This window comes from Thermobia domestica, chromosome 9 (genome assembly GCF_964235325.1).
Source record: "Thermobia domestica chromosome 9, izTheDome1.hap1.1, whole genome shotgun sequence".
Classification (NCBI taxonomy): domain Eukaryota; kingdom Metazoa; phylum Arthropoda; class Insecta; order Zygentoma; family Lepismatidae; genus Thermobia; species Thermobia domestica.
In genome coordinates, this window is record NC_137462.1 from 109,963,135 (window position 1) to 109,987,146 (window position 24,012).

At 34.2% G+C, this 24,012-nt stretch overlaps 1 long non-coding RNA gene across 2 annotated transcripts in view; it reads left to right on the forward strand.

Annotated features, from left to right (window-relative positions):
- LOC145694930 (uncharacterized) overlaps positions 1 to 24,012 on the forward strand; it is a 230,717-nt gene that overhangs the window by 79,839 nt on the left and 126,866 nt on the right. The gene's annotated exons all lie outside the window — the stretch shown is intronic.

Consider the following 24,012-nt stretch of genomic DNA (forward strand, 5'->3'; position numbering starts at 1 on the left):
TATTATTATTATTATTATTATTATTATTATTATTATTGAAACTTCCATGAATAGTTCGAAATAATTTCAAATACGTTTTCCAGTTTTGAGATTTGATATTTCGGTGTCTTAGAGTCAAAACCTCCTAAGTTAAGGTTTTATAGAAAATGACTTTTTGGGTAATTTCGCTGGAATGTAAAGACCGTATTCTACATATTACAGCTGGTATAAAATAAATATTAAAACATCGTGTTGCTCCTTACAAAAAAATATGTGGATCGGTTTTGCACAAGACTAAGTGTGAAGGCCATACATAAGTTTCTTGCTCATACTGTAAAGTTTGCGTTTTTGTATATAACGGTTTTCACTCTAAACCATCTATATGTATGCGATTCGAGGGTGAATCTTGCTATTTACAGATTTTATTTCACTTACTTGTATTTGTGGTACTTGAATATATGTTGTAGTTCCGAGGTTTTGGCTTTCCACTAGAGCCTTGTTCACAGAGAATAAAAGCTGGAGGAAAGATAATAAAAACACCAGGAAAATAAAAGAAACGTAATTCACTAGGGTAGAGCAGTACGAACTGTACCTTGCCGATAGTTGTCAGTCATACGTCATATGATGGTGGAGCAAACTGTAAAAATACTTTTTTGGGGGGCGGAGAACGTCGCCAGCTCACATTAATGCTTTTATTTTTGTTCTAATATCTCCAAACCTTTGAAAAAAGAAATATTAAACAATTCAAGAGCAATTACACCGACTGTAATGGAAATTCAGGCGTCTACAAGATTAAGTGCAATTGCCTTGATAGTAAAGACAAAATGAATGCTGAAAGTAGAGGTCAAGGAACATCACAGAGATGCTAAAGCTGAACATCTAATTTGAATCCATTCGAAACGTTAATAATAATAATAATAATAATAATAATAATAATAATAATAATAATAATAATAATAATAATGTTGATTCAAAAATTTTATTTCGAGCAATAAGGACTAGTATATTTAAAAAAAAAAAAACTTTACATAGATAAGGGGTGGTTAAAGAAACTATAATAGAGGACAATTACTAGAAAGTACATACAGCATTGGCACAAAAATAAAAACATTAAAGCGAGCTTGCAACCTTCCTTAACAGAGCAAAGAACACAGATTTAGCACATCATTTCACAATATGATGCACCAACATTTGAATTGTAACTTGGAGCTATAGGCAAGGTGTACTTCGCACAGCCCTACCACAATGAGTCAGTTCCTTTTTATTATGTTTATATTTTTATTATTCGAAACGTTAATACATTAATACAGAAATCGCAAATACAAGTAAGTAAAATGATTGTTAAAGTTCCTAAGCGTCTCGGCATATTTATAGGTTTTGAGATGATAAATCCGAAGCTGAAAAAAAAAAAAAAAAAAAAAAACAGTAACCCAATGTTTCTAGATGATCCCGTACTGTAATTCCTCCTCGTATTCGTTTCAGAATTCCATTCGCAGTTACTAGTTCATGTTTGTATATTTTGATGTTTCATTGCTACGAAGGTTTACACTAAAAATGTCAAAATATACCATTAAAATAATATGAGGTTACACAACAAAGAAAATATACAGTATTATTATGTCCCCCCCATATCCAGTTTTATAAAAGATAGTGGGTTGAAATATGATGTATATATATATATAGTTCAATTTAAAATCCCTAAACTCTGAACTGAAATTATTCGGTTATAGACAAAGGAAGTAGCGATGCATAACATTTTCTACGTTCTTTTCTCTTCCAAGAAATAAATTTTAGTTTAATTTAAACTACAAATGCCTTACAGTACTTTTTCAAAGTTGTTCAAAGTAACTTCCATTAACCTCAAGGCACAACTGACCTGGCGACATAAGTTGGTCTATGTATAGTTGGAGTGCCATTAATGGTTTCGATTCTGACTTACTGCAAATATTGAAGAAACAAACTGATTTTGCTGTATGTGGTATTCTTATGATAGTTGCACTGATAAAAACCTGACAGCCTCAAATCATGTAGGTGAGTTGTGCACAAATCTTTTGATACCAGTCGTTCTCTGAAAAATTCACGGAACGTCTTCATGCTTGTGTTGAATTTATGGGTCTTCACCTCGTCCCGTTGCAACCAGGAATAGCATTCCAAACATAGCAACGATGTGAGTTATAATATCAGGGTGCATATCATATCTGAATTTATAGTTTTGTTGAGAAAAAATGGCTTCACAATAGGCCACCTAGAAACGACTGATGGTCTCCTGCTTCCAGCACTGTCTGCAATAGCACTTGCTTGAGATAACGTTACACTGGATCATATATTGTTGTTTCTTCTGAGTAAGGGAATAACAAGGAACTGCTGTTAAAATATATAGAGGAAAAGTTCATAGATTTGGGTCAATGTTCCGTTAAGGGGGTCCAGTGTCTTTGACACCACTTCTTTCTATTGATTTTAGTTTGATTACATAATATAATGTTATATTAAGTTCTATTAGGTTAGGTTAGGTCAGGTAAGGTTAGGTTAGGTTAGCTTAAGGGGATCCAGTGTAGTTTTGGATCCCATTAACGGAACATGGACCTAGATTTGTTGCAAAATGCACTTCTACAAAAGCAACTAAGTTCTTGAGTGAGATAATGGATTCGCTTTCCTTGGTCCTTGACTTCTTGCAAACTAGTCTTCCGCTGTCGCTTGATGATTATATGTGATACCAAGACATTTCCGTAGATCCCTAACAAATACCGCAAAGAGCAATAGTCATAAGTATTTTCGTGTTTACCAAGTATAATATTTTAAACTCAGAGTTTGGCTGCTTGTGAATCGCACTGTATATAGCCTATATGCCCTTCTTAGTAGTAAGGCGAACTCAAACGTTACGATCAATCTGAACGTTAGACTAAAGATATTCTGACATTCAGTTCTGCTGTCTATGGGCCTTATGCAGAGTCGTTCTGACGCGTGATTAGTGCCATACTAAAGAGTTCGACTAACATGTTTCCTGCCGTAGTCAGGCCTTTAGTATGACGCTAATGATGCGCCAAAACGACTCTACCTTATATGTTTAGTCTCTTGAAGTCATGCATCTTCCCTTTGAAACTAGTTTCAAAATAAATGGACGATTATCATCACCATTCATAGTACATTTTCAGAAAACAAGCTTTTGTTGAGTTCGTAAAGGGAATTATAAAAATATGTTTATGCTTAGAAGTGAGTTTTAATTTTTTTAATTTTTAAATTTTATTTCATTCTATGAAAGTTGGAAATTTTGTTGTGGGACAGTGTCAGGCAACTGACAAGCTCTGTGTTATGCGTGAAGTGTATTCTTTTAGTTTCGTATACGTTAGTAAATACAGTAAGTTCACCTAGTAAATCGGAACATGGAATACGTAAGTTGTCTTACAGTCAAAAGAAGAAAAAAAAAAGTTCCACAAAATTTCAGTACGATTTTACTTTGGATGGCAGAGCGGAATTAAATTACTTTTGTAATTGTTCTAGATAATGCAGTTTTGTTTATAATGTATGCACAAATTATATTCACGCAATCCAAATTGCTAACCATTTTTTGTTAAGTATACATATTTATGATGCACACTGGTGTCAGTATCCTGCCAGATATGGGTTTTACGAGATATTTTCAATATATAATTTGTCACCCAGAAACTTCTTCCCATCCTAATCCCATATTTTCACAGTATTTAGAACCTTATCTTGGGATCCCTTACAATTTATTTTTCTTTTTTATTTGCTTATTAAAGATTTTGACGTAAACGTTAGTTTATTTTTCTTTATACTCTGTATATTAATACCAACGTAGCGCAAATGTTTCTACTTTTTTCTCGGATACATCCTCAATTCTATATGAACTATAAAAAATATGTACATTGATTCTTAAATCTAGAAATTAGCCCTACAAGTCAGAAAAAATTCAAACCAAATGTTTGATTCTTGGCAGAAATTCTTTGTGCGAAATTTGTAGATTGCAAAAACTTAAATCACATCCGTGTGACACGTGCAATACACACAAAGATTCTGTCTTAAGTTTCAGTTGGCGCTTGTATAGACGTTGAAATATCTGAAGAAACACCGACAAAAAATTCTGGTGAGTGTACGGGAGCATACTCCTCAGAGGGGCGGTTGGGGATAGTGGTGATGAAAGGTTTCTCCGATGATCTAAAGTTGCTGCAAATTATTACTTAACTACACTGTTAATGTAAGATGCGGATCCTCCTATGTGAATGTAAGACACAATATAGTTTTGTCTTCGTATCCTACTCCCTAGGTGCTTTCCCGAAGGTTGTAACTAGAAGTTAGATAGTATTAATAGTGAAATCACCAGGTTTTCATTCATCCTGATACGTGATAAAATGTGCGCTTCTTCCTTTTTAGACTTTTATTCTCCATCCATTTTGTTCCAAATTGAAAAACGTTGTAAGAATTTCCTCATATGACATTATTTGCTTTACTTCGTTTTCAGAAATTGTTTAACTTAAAAAATTCTTTAACATTCAATGTATTAGTACTACACACACGTAAGATGAAATCTTTGAGTTTTATAAGAGACACTGATAATAATGAATGACCTGAATAAAATGTGAGGTAATGAGAAAAACCATGCACACCTGCGGTATTTGTTCACCATAAAGCTTACTTAGCGTGAGCTAGTATCGAACCAGTGACTTCACGCACCAGACGTACGCGCTATTCCACTTCCTGACTTCTTTCTTATTTTTCCACTTAGCGCCCCCGACAGGGATACGAACACAGAAATATCGAGGGCAGTTAAAAATCACAAGAACTCTGCCACTGAGAATCGATCCCAGGACCCTGTACACCAAAGGCGCACGTGCTAGCCACTAGACCAGCGTGAAGGACCCTCACACGTACGAACGATATACAAAAATGTTCAGATATAATGTGTGAACAGTGAATGATGCATATTAAGAGAAGTGAATACCTCAGCCATTTTTCTTTTTCAACCCATTGATTTATATGTCGAAGTATATTACTGATTGTTTCTTTAGGTCTATTTAAATGTCTCTTACTCTTCTAGAAATTAAATTCTGAGTTGTATATTTTTAATATTTATAAATGAAATTAATTAAAGTAATATTATATTGGTATATAATAAAAGATCATTTTTACAAAGCAGGGTATATATAAATAGATCTGAAGAAAACATGAGTAAAATAAAACCGTTGAAAACTCCGCTTATTTCAAAGAAACAGAAGAATACTTCGGCATATAAATCAATGGGCTGAAGAATAAAAATGGTGGAGGTATTCAAGATGCTTAATAATTAGTTCTTTGTCGTTGATCCTTGGTCTGAGGAATTACTGATATCGACTACATATATTGTCTTTTAGTACCAAAGTCTTGATGGAAGGTTATTTATTATTATTATTATTATTATTATTATTATTATTATTATTATTATTATTATTATTATTATTGTTGTTGTTGTTGTTGTTGTTGTTGATGCTATACTTCTTGTAACAGTTGTTGTACCTCACATGTGAAAAACACACAGATTTTCCTTACACGCTGTATAGGCCACAATATTATGCAACGGCTTTCTGAATCATCGGCCCTTTCTGCAAGTTGATTTCACACTGGAGATGACTGATGCGCTTTGACACATTATTTCGTATGGCTCAGATTTTCGAAGATGATTTGAGTCCGATTTTTAACTTTTTTGTCTGGTGGGTTTAACTGCAAATATTTGCTATAGGCAAACTCTGGTGCTCATTCCGTATAGGTTTTTGCAAAATTTTAGAATGGAAACACAGCGCAAATACTGCAACAAGCAATTATAATCGCTATGCCGATAATCGCAATTTAAAATACAAAATTTTCATTGTTTCAACGCAAACCAGTACGGAAAGAGGCCCTCTTTCAATATTTGCTTATGACATTTTTAGGCCATATGATACACGCTTCGGGTCTCAAGCAGACTCATTTTTACATATGATTAGCGTATTACTAAAGCCCTGACTACTGCAGCAAACATAGTCAAACTCCTTAGTATGGCCCTAATCAAGCATCAGAATGACTCTGCATAAGACCCTGAGGCTCCAAGTCCAAGCGTGGAGTACTGATAACTAAAATTTTAGGCGAGATATACGAAAAGTTTGCAACAGTTGTCATGATGTATTGATAGACCGGAAGTTCCCCAGTGTGTATGATGTAACTGCAATGTACAAGAATGATGGAATCGTACTTTTCCCCACAAGACGACAGAGAAAACAACTATAATCACACATTGTACCCCAATGTAGTACATATATGTTGGTGTGTTTACATGTTCCCTCACTAGCATAATGTTATTTTGCGGAAGTTACATCACTCACTTCCCGTCCCCGATAAGTACGTTCTCAACATGTTCGTACCCCAGATACATGGTTTTACACACGTGATCTTTAATCAATATATCTCCTAATTATTGAGCTTTTCACGCCAATGTCAGGTTTGTGGCTCGTTTTTTTCTCTTTCCGCGGCTTGCAAATGGTGCGAAAACTCGATACACTCGGTTACCCGAAAGCAGTAATGTAGTGAGGGTCCCCGCAATTTTTACACTGCCAACCATAGTGTGTGTGTGTGTGTGTGTGTGTTTGTGACGTCAAGGTTTTGACAATATTTAATCTCCTACAAGTTCCGAAAGTCATTCATGACATTTTTCTTTTAGTTGTTCTATTTTTGCCGAAATACGTATTACGCTTCCATGCGTCAGCATAAATGAATTCTGGATTAGTTTATGACGTAAAGCAATCTTATTAATATTCAGGAAATCTTTCTAGTGTGTAAAGAAACTACAAAGTGTATATACACGCTTTAGAAGCAAAAGAATATACGTGTATCTAAATCTAGTTGGTCAGTGATGCAAACAATAATGTTTATTCATAAAGTCTAAACAGACAACGAAGAAGAAGAAGAAAGAAGGAATTACGTAGTGTAACTGATTATGTAATTAACAGCTGGCTACTCATGCATCACAACACGTGGCTTTTAATTGTTTGCAACGATCTTCGTCTTCTGCACGATCTTGCATCGTTTGGCCTAATCCTCGTTTCGCCTAACCAATTATCTGACACTTTTATGACAGATAAAAGATAAGCTTTATTCCCGCCATTTTAGGCGAAATAAGGATACTCGTTTGGCCTAATCCTCGTTTTGCCTAAAATGGTGGACTATAGAAAAAATCGCGGAGATAAAACTGGAGGGAAATTTTTCGGGAAAAAAATCCCTACTATGTGAAGAACTGAGAAATACAAATTAGTTTTCCCATAAATAATTTGTAATAGGACTATTTGCTTTCGGAAAAGTGTTTCGACAATTGTACCAGATTTCATTCCAGTTTCAACGCATTTTTGTAACTGTTAATGCATTACAAGGGATCCTATTGTGATTCTATTGTAAGTACAATTCGTATGAAATTTGTAGCTATTTCGAGCTACATCTGGCAAAAGATCCGTAAATTTGCTCATAACTTAACAATGGACAACTGTGATCGAAATGAGTGATTTGTGACAAATCGCTCTGCTGACAAATTGCTCTTTGGATAATTCCACAATTCAAACATCTCAATGTGTTACTGACAAAGAAAGAAGAAAAATATATTTCATTTCTTATTATTACTTTTGAAATTACAACTTTTGAGTTGAATTTCCACTCGTTTCACACACTACCGGGAATGTCCATAGCATAAGCCTCTGAGATCTACAATGAGACTGAAATCCGGGCTTCTCAGTGGTTGTTTCAGCAGGAAGAAGTTGAATGCTCCTCCAAACAGATGGTGGCCAACCGGGATCTGTTACGAGGGTGGTTGTCCTGCTGGTACACTCCATTTCCACTCGAATGACAGAAATAAAGATAGGCCTATAGTTGACTCTGGTGATCTTCGTACTTCGATACAATACGGGTGAATAGTAGGTACCAAAGGTCCAAAACATTACTGACAGAAAAACACTATAAATCAACATGGTCTCCGTTATTTTGTACAATTCCAACCTGACATGATTTCGTTGGGCTGGCACCAAATTATTGATCACTATCGGCGTGATGAGATTGAAAACGAGACTCATCGCACCAAGATTTGCTGGTTTAAACCAGCTGTTAAAAATAAATAAATAAATAAATAAATAAAACTGGTTTAAAGCAAAACACGAAAAATGTTCGTAAAAGTGTAAGTGTTCGTAAAATCTTGATGAACACACACTTATGGGTTATTACGATTCACTCCCGTATATTATTCGTATTATATTCAGACCTAAAAAGTGCCATTCATTACTCAAAAAGATTATACTACAAAAGCAACTTTTGTATTTTTTTTATAAGTTTATGAATGCTTCTTTTGTGATTTTTTAATAGTTTGTTATTATTGTTATGCAATTTCAAAGAAAAATTCTATATATTGTTTCGTTCTAATAATGTTTACTACTGATAAAATACATCGAAATGCTGTAGTTTTGGGGGAGGAGGGTTCATACAAATCCCACGAGAGTCATTTATTGAAATCAGAAGTATCTTTGGTATTTATTTATGTATAAATAGGTCAGAGCCAAAGTGGACTCAAATAATTCGTATCTTTATTCACTTTTCTTACTGATATGCAAATTAAGTCTATTTCTTCTTCTTCTCGTTGTATTTCTTTAACTTGGACTAATAAGAGTCGTAATGAACTAACTTGGATTAAATCAGTTCTTCTGTACTCTGCAGCATTTTGAAATTGTCCATATGTAATTCTGTATAATGGTTTCACTTGTGCAACTGGTTATCTTTTTGTCCTTCTGAAATGACTCTTGACAGTTACTTTTACAAGTACCTAAAGATCAGCACAACGTATTTTTACCAGGAGTCGTTCATGAGTGAGTCGGCAGATATATCGCATTTGTGGTCAATTAGTCCCGGTTTCGAGTTCAAATGGAGGACAATTTCTTTCGGATGTAAGCCGAGAAGCGGTTTGATTCCGCTTTAAGCTTATGTGACCTCTTCCAGCATAACCCGGTTGTTGCACAATAACCTAAGATGAAACAAACTTATTTCTCTATATATGTGATATAAATACATACAGCAAATTATTTAAACAAAAAACCTGGTTCAAACCCAAAAAATACCGGGTTTAAACAAAAAAAAGTTTATTGTTTTGTTTTTTTTTAAACATGGTTTTTGCCAACCCTGTTTAACCATGTTATTCGTTTCTATGGTTTAGTCACAGCATTCTGTTGCCAGTGTAAAACATTAACGGTAGTGACATATAATGACAAGTAGTAACCTCGTGGGTTATCGGCTTCTGAAGTCCATACGATGAAGCGAACGTTGTCTACTAACTATCTGGCTGAACCCCTTATTCAGTTGGGTGTCCGTCTTGGCTAAGGTTTACTGGTGTTCGGTGCAGTGAGCAAAGTTATGAAAACATTTATACCTTGTTCTCTTACATGTGAGTTTCTTTTACATTGTTAAATTACTGTAGATTTCCAAATTATGCAGATTCAATATTGAAACCGGAAATATATCTATAACTTACGGCAGGAATAGAGTGATAGTGTGAGACATGCAACCTGTTTATCGGAAGCTGAATTCTCATCAAAAACGATTTCTCATTATCTCTTACGATTTTAAATATTTAGGAATCAATATTTAAACCGAAAGTTGTACTAGTTCTTACTTTAATAGAAGACTCAAGCTGAGATGAAATCTATTCTTAAGATTTGGAATCCATACCATAAATCGTTTGGATCGTTAGAGAACGTGTCGATATATATGCGATATATGAGTAGGCCAATGGCAAAACCCGTTAAATTCACTTAAAAAAAAAAAAAATGAGATAGTGGTTGCTCTGGAAACCTTAGTTGGAAAGCTATTATTTCCAAACAGTATTCAGTAGAAAAAGCCATTTTAACTAGTTGAAAATTGAGATTGAAATATGTGCCAATTACCAAAATTTGTTAAATCCATCATGACAACAGATGCAAAACCAGTTAAATTCCTCTTCCATATTCAGTTTCATAAACTGTTAAATCCCAAATCTGCAAATAACCTCATGAGAAAAGCAGAATCAAACCCGGTTAATTCCATATTTCAAACAATTTGAGGTTTCGTACTGTATAGGATTATCTGAATTTAGTTTAGTATATGAGTTTATGAGTTCAGATTAAACTATATGAGTTTAGTAATCTGAATATTTATTGCAATTCTTCGTAAATCATTCGAAATTTTATTTGACAGGATTTGAAGTGTGTGCTTTTATTTTTTTTATTTTTGGACTGAAAATTGAAAAAAAATGAAAATAAAATATTTAGTTTTAAGTCTCACGGTTATGCCGGTTAGGCTAAAGGAGACGGTGATGATGAGAAATGAATGAACTGGTGGAATGAAGAAAGTGGGAGAAAACGGAAGAACCCCGAGAAAACCCACGAGCACGGTGTTTGTCCACCACAAAGTCCACACGGCGCGAGCTGGGATCGAACCAGGAACCCCAAGCACCGGAGGTGAACGCTCTACTACTGAATCACCGCGCACCCTGGACTGAAAATGAAAACACTATATGTCTTAACCTAACTGTTCGTGAAACTTTTCTGTGCTTATATTCTTTTCTCTAATAATTACTAGACAAATGCACGCAAAATCGAAAGAAAACGATACTCTAGGCAGCGATGATCATAATTTTGTTATCAGACAACACCAAAATTGTCTAGAAAACGTACAAGACACATGAAAAGCTGGAAACGAAATGTAGTCTAAAAAACAAGGTGAGTGGACTATCCTATGCTTAAAAGTCGTTTGTTTTGTATTTCAGGGTAACTCTTTACTTTGAACAGAACATTGTTGGATTAGGTTCTTCTCTAAACAGTCTCTTCAGCTTCAGCAGAACCTCTTTCTTAAAATGTCTCGTGTCAATTATCATTCAAAATTTTAACATGCTTCTGGTACAACATGTTTTTAAAAGAATGCCACTTATTTACCATTTTTGATTCTCTTTCTGCCGCTGTTTTGCTCAAACTCAACATTTGCACATTTTGTTTTGCTATATTTCAAATTCATATATTGGGATAATTGGCAAATTAATATTCACCCTATGTTAGTCCATAAAAAGTTACAAACTCTTCCAAAATATAGTCATTCTGTTTAGAAATGTATACAGATAGGTATAATTAACTCCGCTTGTAGTTACGAAGGGTTTGACGATTGAAAGCAGCTCAAAGCTCACGTTTTATAAAGAGGTTTTTGAGGAATAGAAAACCGAGAAAATGGTGATGCACCAGAGGACGACGACGATATGGATTTCCATTTAGTAGATGATGATGGAGAGGAGGTTACATAACTCAATTTTTTGCACATTTGGGTCCATTGTTTTCAATTTAGAACAAAATTAATGTAGCATTTATGTATCCATATTCATTTGTGCCAATCTTGTGCAATGTATAGTTGATAATACATCCCCCCCCCTTCCCCAATATTTTAGTAGGCATAATACTGATTTCTGACTCTGACTCCCTTTCTTTGTGATAGGTTTTGTATCTTGAGCCTCAACAAAAATGGCCGCTAGTCCAGATGCAAAAGCTGTTATTTCCATTTACATACGCAAAACCTGTTAAATCCAAACTTTTTCTTCAATAACGCAATTCACAGACTAATGTGATTATACAGCTTTCCACAGACCAACACTCACATTATTCTTAATTGTTTAATGTTCTCTAGTTTCTAATGTTATTTTACAATTCTGACGTGTTTAAACAGTTTTTCTCCATTTGTCACAAATTTTAAAATGTGAATTTAACGGGTTTTGCTATTCGCTTACTTATATATATTCGTATATATCCATGGTCCTAGTAAATACATAAACAAGTTTTGGTAATCCTAACTCCTCGAAAATAGTTAATATAATATTAATCTATATATTTTGCATTTCTTAATTCTTTATATACTAGGGAATTTTCTCTTATATAATTTCCCTGTGTTGAATTTGCACGGTTTTTTCTTATTGTCCGCCATTTTAGGCGTAACGAGGATTAGGCCAAACGAGGATCCTTATTTCGCCTAAAATGGCGGACACAAATCTTATCATTTATCTGTCATAAAAGTGTCAGATAATTGGTTAGGCGAAACGAGGATTAGGCCAAACGTGGCGACACGCTTCTGCACAGCTAAAAATTGCTCAAGGACTTATCAGTGTGCAAGTCACCGAAGGTGTACGAACTGCATCACCCACTCACTGCTCGTGTCCCACACTATATATATATATATATATATATATATATATATATATATATATATATATATATATATATATATATATATATATATATATATATATATACATATATAAAACATGAATTAAAGATAAAACTGATCTCAAAACTGCCATACGATGGCTGTTTTCGAAAACAAAATGAATTCTTCTTGTAACGTGATCTTTAAAATATTTCAATATTCTTCAATGACGTATGACTTGTATTTCTCAACACAAGCAGGCATGTTAACAGGTAGGGAGTATTACTGTATATAAAATGATAAATAACTTGTCTGTACCAAGTGTTCTATTACAGATGCAGTGGTGCTAATACTCCACGGATCCTATAACGTAGAAGGCCCCAGTGAAAATAGGATCTTCCAAGAGAATTGTCTATACACCAAATAACCGAAAATTGTATATTAGTAGGTGATGTTTTCGTTCTATGGAAGAAGGAACGAGATCCGTCTATTGTCCCTATCCTGATTAGATTCTGGATCTATTTATACATAATGAACAAAATGAAAACGGTATAATTTCGAAAATGAAAATAAAGTAAACTTCAGAACCACTACCAAACTTCAAGAACCCTTTGTCCACCACACTAGCTTAAGATTTTTGGATGAGATTCCCATGTTCATTGGGAATTCACATATTTGTTTAGACAACTTACTTGAGTTGCAAGACGAAAGATAAATATCCTTTGGTCTCTGGAATTTTAGGAAATATAGTTCCAAAGTTTTCAAACAGAAAATATGTTCTTTCGCCAATAACTCTGGAATCAATACACCTATGAAGTACAATTTCTTCCAAATGCAAAAAAGGATATTACTTTAAAAGCTGGCAACTTCCATAATACATACAACTTTTTAGAACGTAGAAAATAGGAATTCAACAAAGGTTAATGGTGATATGGAGTTTTTTAAAAAACAGAGGGAGAGAGAGAGAGGTGACTGTTAAATGATTTTATCTTATAAAATCATTATCTTTAACTGTAAAATAAATCTTATCATAATTATGTATGGTCTGCAATTTAGGAGTGCAGCTATACAACTTGAAGTATTTAGAACTCGTAAACTGGTAGTGTTCATTCAGTTCAGTTTATTACGAAGTATTTTAGAGGAGGGAGTACTAAGAGTTACAAGAGTGTTCTGGAAGAAATCAAGTTTACATAAGGGGTACGATTGTGATTAATGATTTTGTTTGCTTAAATCTCACTAGTATCACGAAACTAGCTTTAATTGTTCTTCAAAGTAAATTGCATATACTTACTCTGTTTAGTATAGATCGTCCTAATTTTTATTGCATTCTTCTACCTATATTGGTATTTCAGCTCATGATTGAAGATTATATGATACGACTGCTTTTATTATTATTCTTACTTAAAGAGAACAAAAATACAAGTAACACTTGTCGCTCTTGTGTCCTCATATAATTATTTCAACAACTAGGAAGCAGGAATTTTCACTGTTCTATACAAATCGGTGTGGCTCAGCTTTCGAGTTTCGAACAATTTTTGTGGACACGGGAAATTTGATGGAGTGATCTGAACAACTTTGTATATCTACGAACAACAAAAGAAATCCGAACTTTGAGTAGATATTGGTTCAGATATCAAAGGGGTTCCTTTTGGGATAAGGGTTGGTCAGATACTCCGGCTTCAAAATCAATCTTTTTTAATGCGTCAAACAATGAGTTATATGTCATTATGAGAATAAATGTAAAGAGGTACGTTACATAAATTTAAGAAGTTCGGTCATAAATTTCATTCTATAACTAAGAAGGCAGATTTGGCTCTAATTTCAATAAGGAATTAATGTGGTCGATAGGTGTTTGGTGTCAGAAACAAAGCTAACGCAAGTAGTTTCTGTTACCAATACAATTAACTGTTGCGCAAGCGATGAAAATAGCTATCAACTTGGAAAGTATAGAGAAGTAGCTATCATTTTTCCGAATTCGAAAAAGACGATAAATTCGTCGACTCTTGGCCATTAAAAGCTGTAGAATAAAAGATCCTTTGCTACATGTTCACTGTCCGATAGCAAAAGAAGAAAAAAGTAAGAAAAAAAAGAAAAAGAAAAGATAAATAGTAACTATGAAATGTTTCGTGTAATGTCCCATAAATTGAGTTATAAGGAGGATGACGAATAAAACTGAATTACGCATTATGGAATAATTTATGGCGAGACCATTCTAAAAAAAAAAAAAAAAAAAAAAACCTACCAATATAATGTCCAGCAGAGGGATGGCACCCTCTCTCAAGGGCTCGGGTGCAACTCTCGAACTTAACATTCTCCCCATAAATTTACCTTTCTGCCCTCAAATTTAGGGTTCTCTAGTTTGTACCATTTTCAATGAAAAATTATATCCTCCCAAATAATCTCATGGGTGCAAACTGCGCCCTAAAACTCGCCTGTGTCCACCCTTGTTGTTCAGCACAAACTCGTATAGCCTCAGAGCAAATAATAATAATAATAAACTTGCATCGGAAGTAAGTGCCGTAGCACTGATCTATCACGCCAAACTGTTGAAAATGCATCCTGAGGATTCTGATTACTATTTGGTAAAAAAGGCAAACGATGTTATCAAAATCAACAGCACTTTTTCATGCGCTTGACTAGGAGATTCTTAAGTTGCAAATTTGTTACATAACTTATCAGTGCGCTCATAACTCACTATGCAAGTAAAATGAGAGCATCCTAGACGATGAGACAGAAACTGAACTTAAAGTGGATATTTCACATTTCCGGGCCATCAAAGAATTTGTGAATACTGTAGATTTTGGATATTTTTCAAGGATTTATATAAGGTTTACTCAGAGAAAGTTTCTACACCAAAGATAAGACGAAACGCGAGTTGAAGGTAGGAATAGATGGAGGCAACCGGGATCTCAGGTGAAGAAGAAAAGGCAGAAAAAGAAATAGTCGTGGTTCGCTGATAGAAAATGTTCGTTTCATTGGTTGTTAAGATACTTCTACCTAAAAAGTTTTCAGTTAGAATGTATTCTAGAGAAACACAGAGAGAGAGAGAGAGAGAGAGAGAGTGAGAGAGAGTGAGAGAGAGTTGCAGCGTATTTTAGTAGAAACGTTTGCAAAATATTAGTATATTGTGATCAGTGATATTGTTTGTTTAAGCCTTACTGGTGACGAAGACAGTATATGATCTTAGTTTCGATTAAAGTCTAATATATTTCACAGTTCTTCTCCTTTTATTTAAATTATTTCAACACAAATATTGAAGTTCAATAGGATTTTTTTCGTTGTAACACCAGCAATCTCCAAAATTCATGAAGCAGAGAGCTATTATCTTTTACCCATGATTATGAACATATATCAATGGATTGCTAATGTTCCTACTGTAATTCTCTTCCTAACTGTAACTTCTGTCTAAAGACCTTCCAAGGAAAAAGCAAATATTTAATCATAGGATACTGTTTCTATCGAGCATTGAAATTCCCAACCTTACAATTCATTTTCGTCTGAGTATCCCCCCAAAAGGTAGGTTCTAGTCAATTTAACTAGTATGGGTAGACTGAGCAGGGTAGTAAGTTTCGTTTACTTGTACAACTTGGAATGGTTAGTGCTGATGGGTAGTTCCGGGACAATTCGTTTCCAAAGAATGAATTCTTCAGTGGAATGAAAGGATTGAATCTCTAAAAGAAACCAAGTTGATCTTGATGAAATCGAAAGATGGAGTCATTGGGTGTAGTCGACGGATTGAGTCAGTGGGTTCGATTGATGGAATCAGAGTAGAGAGTTCTGCAACCAATTCATGTATTGATATTGATAGAATCGGAGAGAAGCAATACTTCAGAATAGTAAGAAATTGTTTGACGAAGAAGCAATTAATGAACTATTGTGCATACAACCAAAGCTTACTTTTTCGTTTCTATGTACCACTTGTATATAACAAACAAGAGCAAGAATCAGGAAGAAATTGAACTTTTTGCTCATGTCTCGAAACATGGCAATTCATTCCCCTTTGAGCATATACTTATTTCTCCTTCTCCGCCCAAATCCAACTTTGCAATAACTTCTCAGTTAATAAAAGTGGTTTGACTAATTTGGCTGAAAGTTGAAATATACTGGAGAACCATACAAAAACTCGAAATTATTCAACTCCTCGGAATTAAGAGATTGGATCCAGAGGAAAAACTGAATCCTTGTTTGGAAAAATTAAATTGGAAACCCAGTGCAGTTAGTATTACAACTTACCGAATCTAAAGGGAACGAATCCTTGTTTGGAATAGGTTGAAAAAAATCGATTCCGGAAAAAGAAACGAACTGTCCACCACTAGTATTCAGTATCTGGAGCGTATAATATTTGTATCAGAAATAAAGATGAGTGGTTAGCGTTCCTGAATCTTGTTAACATACTTCTGTCTGCACCACAGCTGAGCTTCTATGCGATTGAATGGTTTATTTCTCTATGTAAAAGAAGTACTGACTGATTGATCAACGCCCAGATCAATTCGATCTGATTCATTTAAACGAGACTTAATAATAATAATAATAATAATAATAATAATAATAATAATAATAATAATAATAATAATAATAATAATAATAATCAAATAAGTGTGTCGTGATGTCTTAGACATTCAGTAAAACGTGCCATCCATTAAAAACAATTAGAAACCACTATTCTAAATACACTGGCTGATCCTAAAATGTTCTATACGTTCTCAGACCAACATAAAAGAATTATAGAAAAATCGACTTTATAAAATATATTACATATTTGATAATGTTCCTTGAGCTCTAAAGGGTGTTTAGAAATTTGTTGCAGTTTCATTGTAAGCCGTAATGTAAATATTCCTATAGGTTAATTTTAGCAGGAAAGGAAATGAAATAACTGAAAAGAAAACAACGATTTCCTGACACTGTGTGTCAATATGCACTTTAAATCTTGAAAAACTATCTTGTCACATGTCCGTAATAATAAAATCAAATGCAAATAATGTGGCAAAGATAGGATCACTTTCATTATTCTGTGTAGCTTCTTTCTTCCAGGTAGGGTGGCGCGGTGGCTTAGTGGTAAAGCGTTCACCTCCGGTGCTTGGGGTCCCTGATTCGATCCCAGCTCTCGCCGTGTGGACTTTGTGGTGGACAAACACCGTGCTCGTGGGTTTTCTCGGGGTTCTCCCACTTTCTTCATTCCACCATTTCACTCATTTCTCATTATCACCGTCTCCTTTAGCCTAACCGGCATAACCGTGGGACGTTAAACTTAAAGATTTCATTTAATTTTTTTCTTTCTTCCAGGTAGCTTTCCAAATGTTCTCACCACGTTCGGTGGTCGCTGCAATGCCAACAAAATTTGATGAGTACGAACGATCATTCATCTTTTCTCTGACCACACTTGCTACTGTTTGACTTCTTTGATCTCCCGAGAATCGATATTCCAGTGCGTACTAATTTACTGACATAATTTATTTCACTAATTGCATACAGGAGGAGGACGAAGCCATAGCGTAAAGATACGTATCAGTGGTGATCAGTGGATGTAGGTGCCTCATTTCTCCATGGGGGAGGGGGTTCCAAGGATGCGGGATTATGTTTCTTTTTCTAACTTTTCTGGATAACATGTTTTCCATGATAACATTAATTCATTGAACTTTGCCGTATGAAAAATTTTGAAATCTGATATGAATGCTGTGAAAATTCGGGATCTGCCATATGCGGAAGGTATTGTGTTCTAGATTTTTTATGCTGAAGAGAATGCAAAAACGCTAAGAAAGGAAGAAAAGATGATAGATAAGTGAAGTACGGTTTGTATTAAGTTAATTTAGCCATTTTCATTGTAATTGATATGTCGCTGCACATTGATGTGTCACGAAATTTTAGAATTGAAAAATAAATTTTGTCATACGAAAGACCTAGTAGGTCTAGACTTTGGCACAACACATTTTTTTACCATGAAGCCTTTATTTTAATAATACTGTAAATTAAAATCAATTGTGAGACAGATTGTAACAGTCAACGTCTGCAACAGCAGTAACAGTGCCCAATTGTAACTTAACGTAACCTAAGTGTATCTCAATATCGTGAGTGTTCGGTGAAGTACAGACTAGAAATACGCGGAAGTAATTCTCCTGTGAACTTCGTTAAAAATTGAATTTTTATTTTTTCCACAAGTAACAAACAACAAATCAGACACTAGAAGTGTCGTTAAAGAACGACGCTGTCGTCAATGTTTCTTTTGACTTTGCATGTAAAGGAGGGAGAATGATGACTGCTTATCAGGATTAACAGTTAAGGGGAAAATAAAAGGTAAATTACATGAATGTAGAAAATATATTGAGCTAAGTTAAAAGATAATTCTATATAATATAGTAATTCTAAATGTATAATTTGTGTGTCTATTTTAAGAGCATAATAAAATAATTTCCCTTTTGCACCTTATACGTGATACCTTTTATGTTTCATTATGTCCAAGAGGATTCTGATATGACAACCAACCCTGCATAGCGTTCTTCTTCCTCTACGTTGAGAACCTTCCACTAGTGCCACCCCGTAATCTCAAGATTTTTGTCCGAGTTTGTTGTCTGTATATTCATTCCTTGTTCTGCGGTAAAGCGCGTCATCGGTGGGGGAAAATGTTAAGAAGCATTTCATTAAAGTAATCTGTTTTTAGTTTCTCCATTGATTTCAGGGTTAATAGCTTCTTATATTTGAAGAGCTTATTTAAAAAAATCATTTTTTTTTTTCAAAATTCACTTTTCAATGGCTTCTCAATCTTTAGTTCTGTCGGATTATGTAACAAGATATATCCAAACGGGAGCGTTTTTGGTAGAAAACACAATCTAAGTTTAGTTGATTCTCTACCACATCCACCTCATTCATTCACGCTGATATTTTTATTTGAAAGGGAACATAAAAAGCATTCAGGGAGGGTTTTTTTTCAAACGGTACATTTTTCAGAAGCGTTTTCAAGCTAAAATTTATTTTCTTCTAGGCTCTACTGTAAAATTAGCAATAAATTGTGAAAAAGTTCCTTTATTTGCTTCTGAACCACAAAATAAATAAATTTTCCAATTAGCTTTTTTAATTGAGAAAATAACATATCTTGTTAACCAGTACACGTGTATTTTATTTCAATTAAAGTTATGATTGAATCAATGTGTTCTCGTTTCCTTTTTTGCTTTCTATATATAATGTTCTCCATAATTTCTCCTTCCCTCTGATATCATTTACCAATGTTCTTTCATATATATATATATATAGAAAGCGTAAATCAACTTTTTCTTTCTTCATGTTGTCTTAAACAAGAACACGAAGATTCCTTGGAGCATTTCCAACTTCCTTTTTATACGTATACTGTGCACACGAGATTCAACCAAGATACAGGAAACTTACATACATATATATATACATATACACACACATATAAGTTCATTCAAAATGCACATGTTTCTGAACGCACGCGCAATGGAGATAGAGAAAAGGAGCGAGTGAGAGAGAAAGATTGACAGTTTTATATTCTGATCAACAATTTTCAGACAACTAGTATTAGTAACACCGCCACAGGTAAGAGACACGAAGAGGTATATATATATAAGTACTTTCTCTGCTTTAGGCTAGCAAACGGAAGTTGCAGGAGGGAAGGGGGCAGAGAAGGATTTATTTTGAATCTTTTCCACGTGCATTGCAATAAACGACGCGTGAAATACATCCAAGGTAAAACACCAGACCGTGATGCGTGACGTTAGATGATCTGATGACGAGTTCTGCTCAGATATATGTATGTATACAATGTATGTATACGTATGTATGTGGCACTTATACATATATGTATGTTTTATCATCAAGAAGATATGAGGTTGATGAAAACTCAAAACCTCAGCCCTATACAAGGTTTTCATTAGGGCCAGGTTTTATCCTAATCCTCAAATCCTCAAGATATGCATGCAAGTACGCACTAAATTAGTAGAAAATAATATAAATAAATCATGTGCATTTCAGAAACAGCATATTCACTCCATATCCACTTGTTTACAGTGTGTAATTGTGTTCAGAATGAATTTCCATACTATACTATTAGAATTTTTCTACATTTTCTGGTGACAAACTTCGTCTGTTGTGTGTTAAAATAAATTTAGAGGACGCAAAAAAATGGCCTTTCATCATCAACTGAAAGATTAGGCACAGTGGAATAAACAGACTTTCATCAGGAAAGAGGGAGTTCATCCACCCAACCTCATATCTCTGCAACCGTCTCCTTTAGCCTAACCGGCATAACCGTGGAACGTAAAACCTAAAGATTTCATTTTATTTTCATATCTCTGCAGAGCACTCACCATTTTTAATGCATATATGTTTCTTCATATGATAAATGTTTATTTTTCCATAACATATTGTTGGTAAGGAGGTTAAAACGAGGGCACCTCGTCCCGCTTAGGTACGCCACTGATTGGACAATATTTGCACAATGATAAAGAAAGTTTGGAATATTCATCAGGCAAAAATTTGATTTACTGATTTCACACATGTGAACTCGTATTAGTTCATTGGCTCAATCTTTCCTAATTCTGAATTTGAGCTAGGCACCTTATTCAACTTGTTTTCAACTTTTGCTTTGTTTCGTTTTGTTTCGCCTGAGGCAGAACTTAAAGAAGTTATTTTCTTAAGAATTTTGAGTATCTCATAGAGGGATGCACTTCAACTTTCCTGACGCTTAATTGCTTTAACAATTATCGAAAAAAAAGACATTAAAAACAAAGAAAATAATATCTTTATCCTACAAAAGAATATCGAAAAAAATCTTAATGGATATCCAATGAACACGAAACTACAGATTCAGGAAGTTAATAATAACTTCAAATATATGCAGAAGTATGAGATTACTCTTAGAACACGTGCTAATCTTCCAAAATAGGCATTTGCATATGTGCATATGCATTTTTTTTTAAATCCGGGCCCTATTTATCATAAATTATCCACCAATTAAAAACTTGTTATTTTGCAGAGTATCAAGTACTAAACGGAATGTATTATTGATTGATATATACATACTACAAAATGAAATCTGTTCAAGTATTACAAGTTTTACTAATTTAAGATTATTGGATTTATGTTTTAGGTGAGTTCTTTCGCTATATGGCAAATACCTGGACCCCAAAGGCGTCTTGGAAGTGCATTTTGGAATGTAGTAGTTGATAAACTGTACCCACAAGGCAGAATTTAGGGGGGGTGCACAGGTGCACATGCGCCCCCCACCCCCCGCTCGTTGTAAATATATACACTATCTATAATAAGAAGCTAGCAGTGAAAATACCAACACTTTCCGAAACTTTCTGCCATTATGTTTCCGTTTGGGGCTTAAAAGGAAACAGAGCTTAGCAAAAGTTTAAGGAAAAGGGTTTTCAAAAGATTGAAGGAAAAGGAGTTACCAAGCAAAATAATATAACACTTCTCAAGTAGGGGAAACAAGCCAGGAGGAGAGAACATTTTTTCCTGCATAACACTTGCGACCCTCTTTGAAATACTTTCCTCCGTTCTATGCATCAGTGTTGTCAGAGGTAAAGAATATTGTCACATGTCACTTTGAAGAGTTTCAGTGTGATTGGTTATTTTGGTACTTATTGGTGCAGTCCCCCCACCCCCTCAGACAATCCTGGATCCGGCCTTGTCTACCCATATTCTAAAATTTAAAAGATAAAAAAGAAAGAGCTGCAAAACAGCTTAGGAATTTCAAACTCAAATTGAAGTGGTCTGTATTCCGTAAATGTCCCTTGACTCTTCCTCCTACAATTTCAATGTTAAAAAAAAAGAATAAAAAATAATCTACTTGACGAATACGATATGCAAACACTAAAAGTGAAATACAGTCTAAAGTGAGTAAGTAGTATATGTTTTTATTCAGAGATATCTTACTCCCCCCTTCCCTAATTTGCCTAGCATATTTTTAACCGTTGAAAGCAATGCTATAAGACTTTCTTCCCCAAGTTTTTCCTGACACCTATTAAATATTTTGTCCGACTACAAGCCTTTTCCAGTACCACGTGCAGCAAAGAAAGGCACGCGCGAGAAATATTTAGTTATCACGGTAGAGCACTGAAGAAAGAAGAAGAAAAAAAGAACTTGTAATAGCAAAATAAAAAAAAAAAATATTGAATTCCAGTAACTTCAACGGGTTTACACAAAGGCAGAAGACCAAAGATAGAAAGAATAAAGAAAGTAGCACGGAAAAGTGTTTGAGTCTTTTATTTTAGAAATATTGGGATAAATTTGGTGAATCTTCCATGGATTTGGTTGCTGCAATTGAAACATATAACTCGCTACACGCATTTCTTTCCATGCTTTGCATAACTTTTAGGATAGAATATTTAGGATGAATCACCATCAATTTTTGCCAGGATGTACAGAGTCAAAGGTTAGGAATTGAGTTCATTGATGAAGGTGATCCCAATTGATCCCAAAATATGACCAATCAAAAATCAATTTGTTCTCCATTTATTCCTATAGGAGTAATTATGGACATCATCCTTGATTGATAGACTACCCGCAATGCTACAGAGCATTGGATGGTTAGTATAATGCTCAGGATAATCCGTCCATGGAATAATGCTAAATTAAATCTAAATGACGCTCTACGCTACAAATTTAAAGACTTAAACATGTTCTATTTCCAAAATATGTGTTCAACGTAAAGTATACTTAATTTGAGGTAAAAATGCTATATTTAAGCCTAGGCGTGGTGAAATTTAGATTGATAAGGACTTTGGTTAACCAAAAAAAGCAAACCAAACTCCTTCATGTGGTGTACACTGTTAAACTGCCTTTATATCAGGTTTTGTGAAGGACGTTTAGTTTTTGTTTTTTAATCGGGCCATACAATATACACTTTGGTTTGAAAGAAATTTTTGAACAAATATTTCTTGTTATATCGCTTTAAAAAAATCGTCATAATGCAATTCTTATCGTAAGGATATTAGTGTACAGAAGGCAAAACCCATAAATTTACGATTGTTAACTTCTACGATTCTCGTAAAATGTTCTTTTTATGGTGAAGCTAAACATAACAACATGACTAAAACCGTTAAGCTCTTTTCTTTCTTCGGCAATTCGCTTGAAAACATGATGTCTTAAAATTCCGTCAATAAGGATAAGCATTTATGATCGTATTCTTTGTTAACGTTATATGAAAAGGGAAGGGAGAGTGGGGAAAAGACTCATAAGTGAAGAGAACCTCTATGTTTAAATTTGGTTCTGAATAAAATTATGCATATTCACTATTTAAAAAAAATGATTACAGCCGTTATTTTTGTAATATAATATACTTCAAAATTTTTCATTAAGACATTTCGTATATGGTTGAGTTATTTAATGATCTTCGTTTTGGAACGGTTATACTTATTTTCTTTTATTGTTTTATTATGTCGTTTAATCAATATTTACTAATTTCATTCACACATTTTTTTATTCATTATTTTTATTTTTATGAAGATCAGACATCAGAAGTTCATACAAAGTTTAATACGTTTCCGACACTTCAATTCAATTAAATTTCATTAACTTCTGTTTTTCATATCTAAAGACAGTGAACGAGTCCCGATTTGTTTAGCCAATTTAGGCTATTTTGCTCAGTGTATTTCTTGTTATTGTTTTGGTTATTTGCGAGAACTCTGTCGACTTAGATGGTAATGTTAATTTTTCTATTAGCGTAACGAATTTACTCTCCTCTCCTTCCAAAAACTATCTTAACCTTGGTTGATTGATTCAGATCCTTTTCCTGCCTTATCGTTGCAGGACTCAATTTGACCTTCTTGCTCCTTATTGGAGGACTCTTTGTGCTGATTTTTA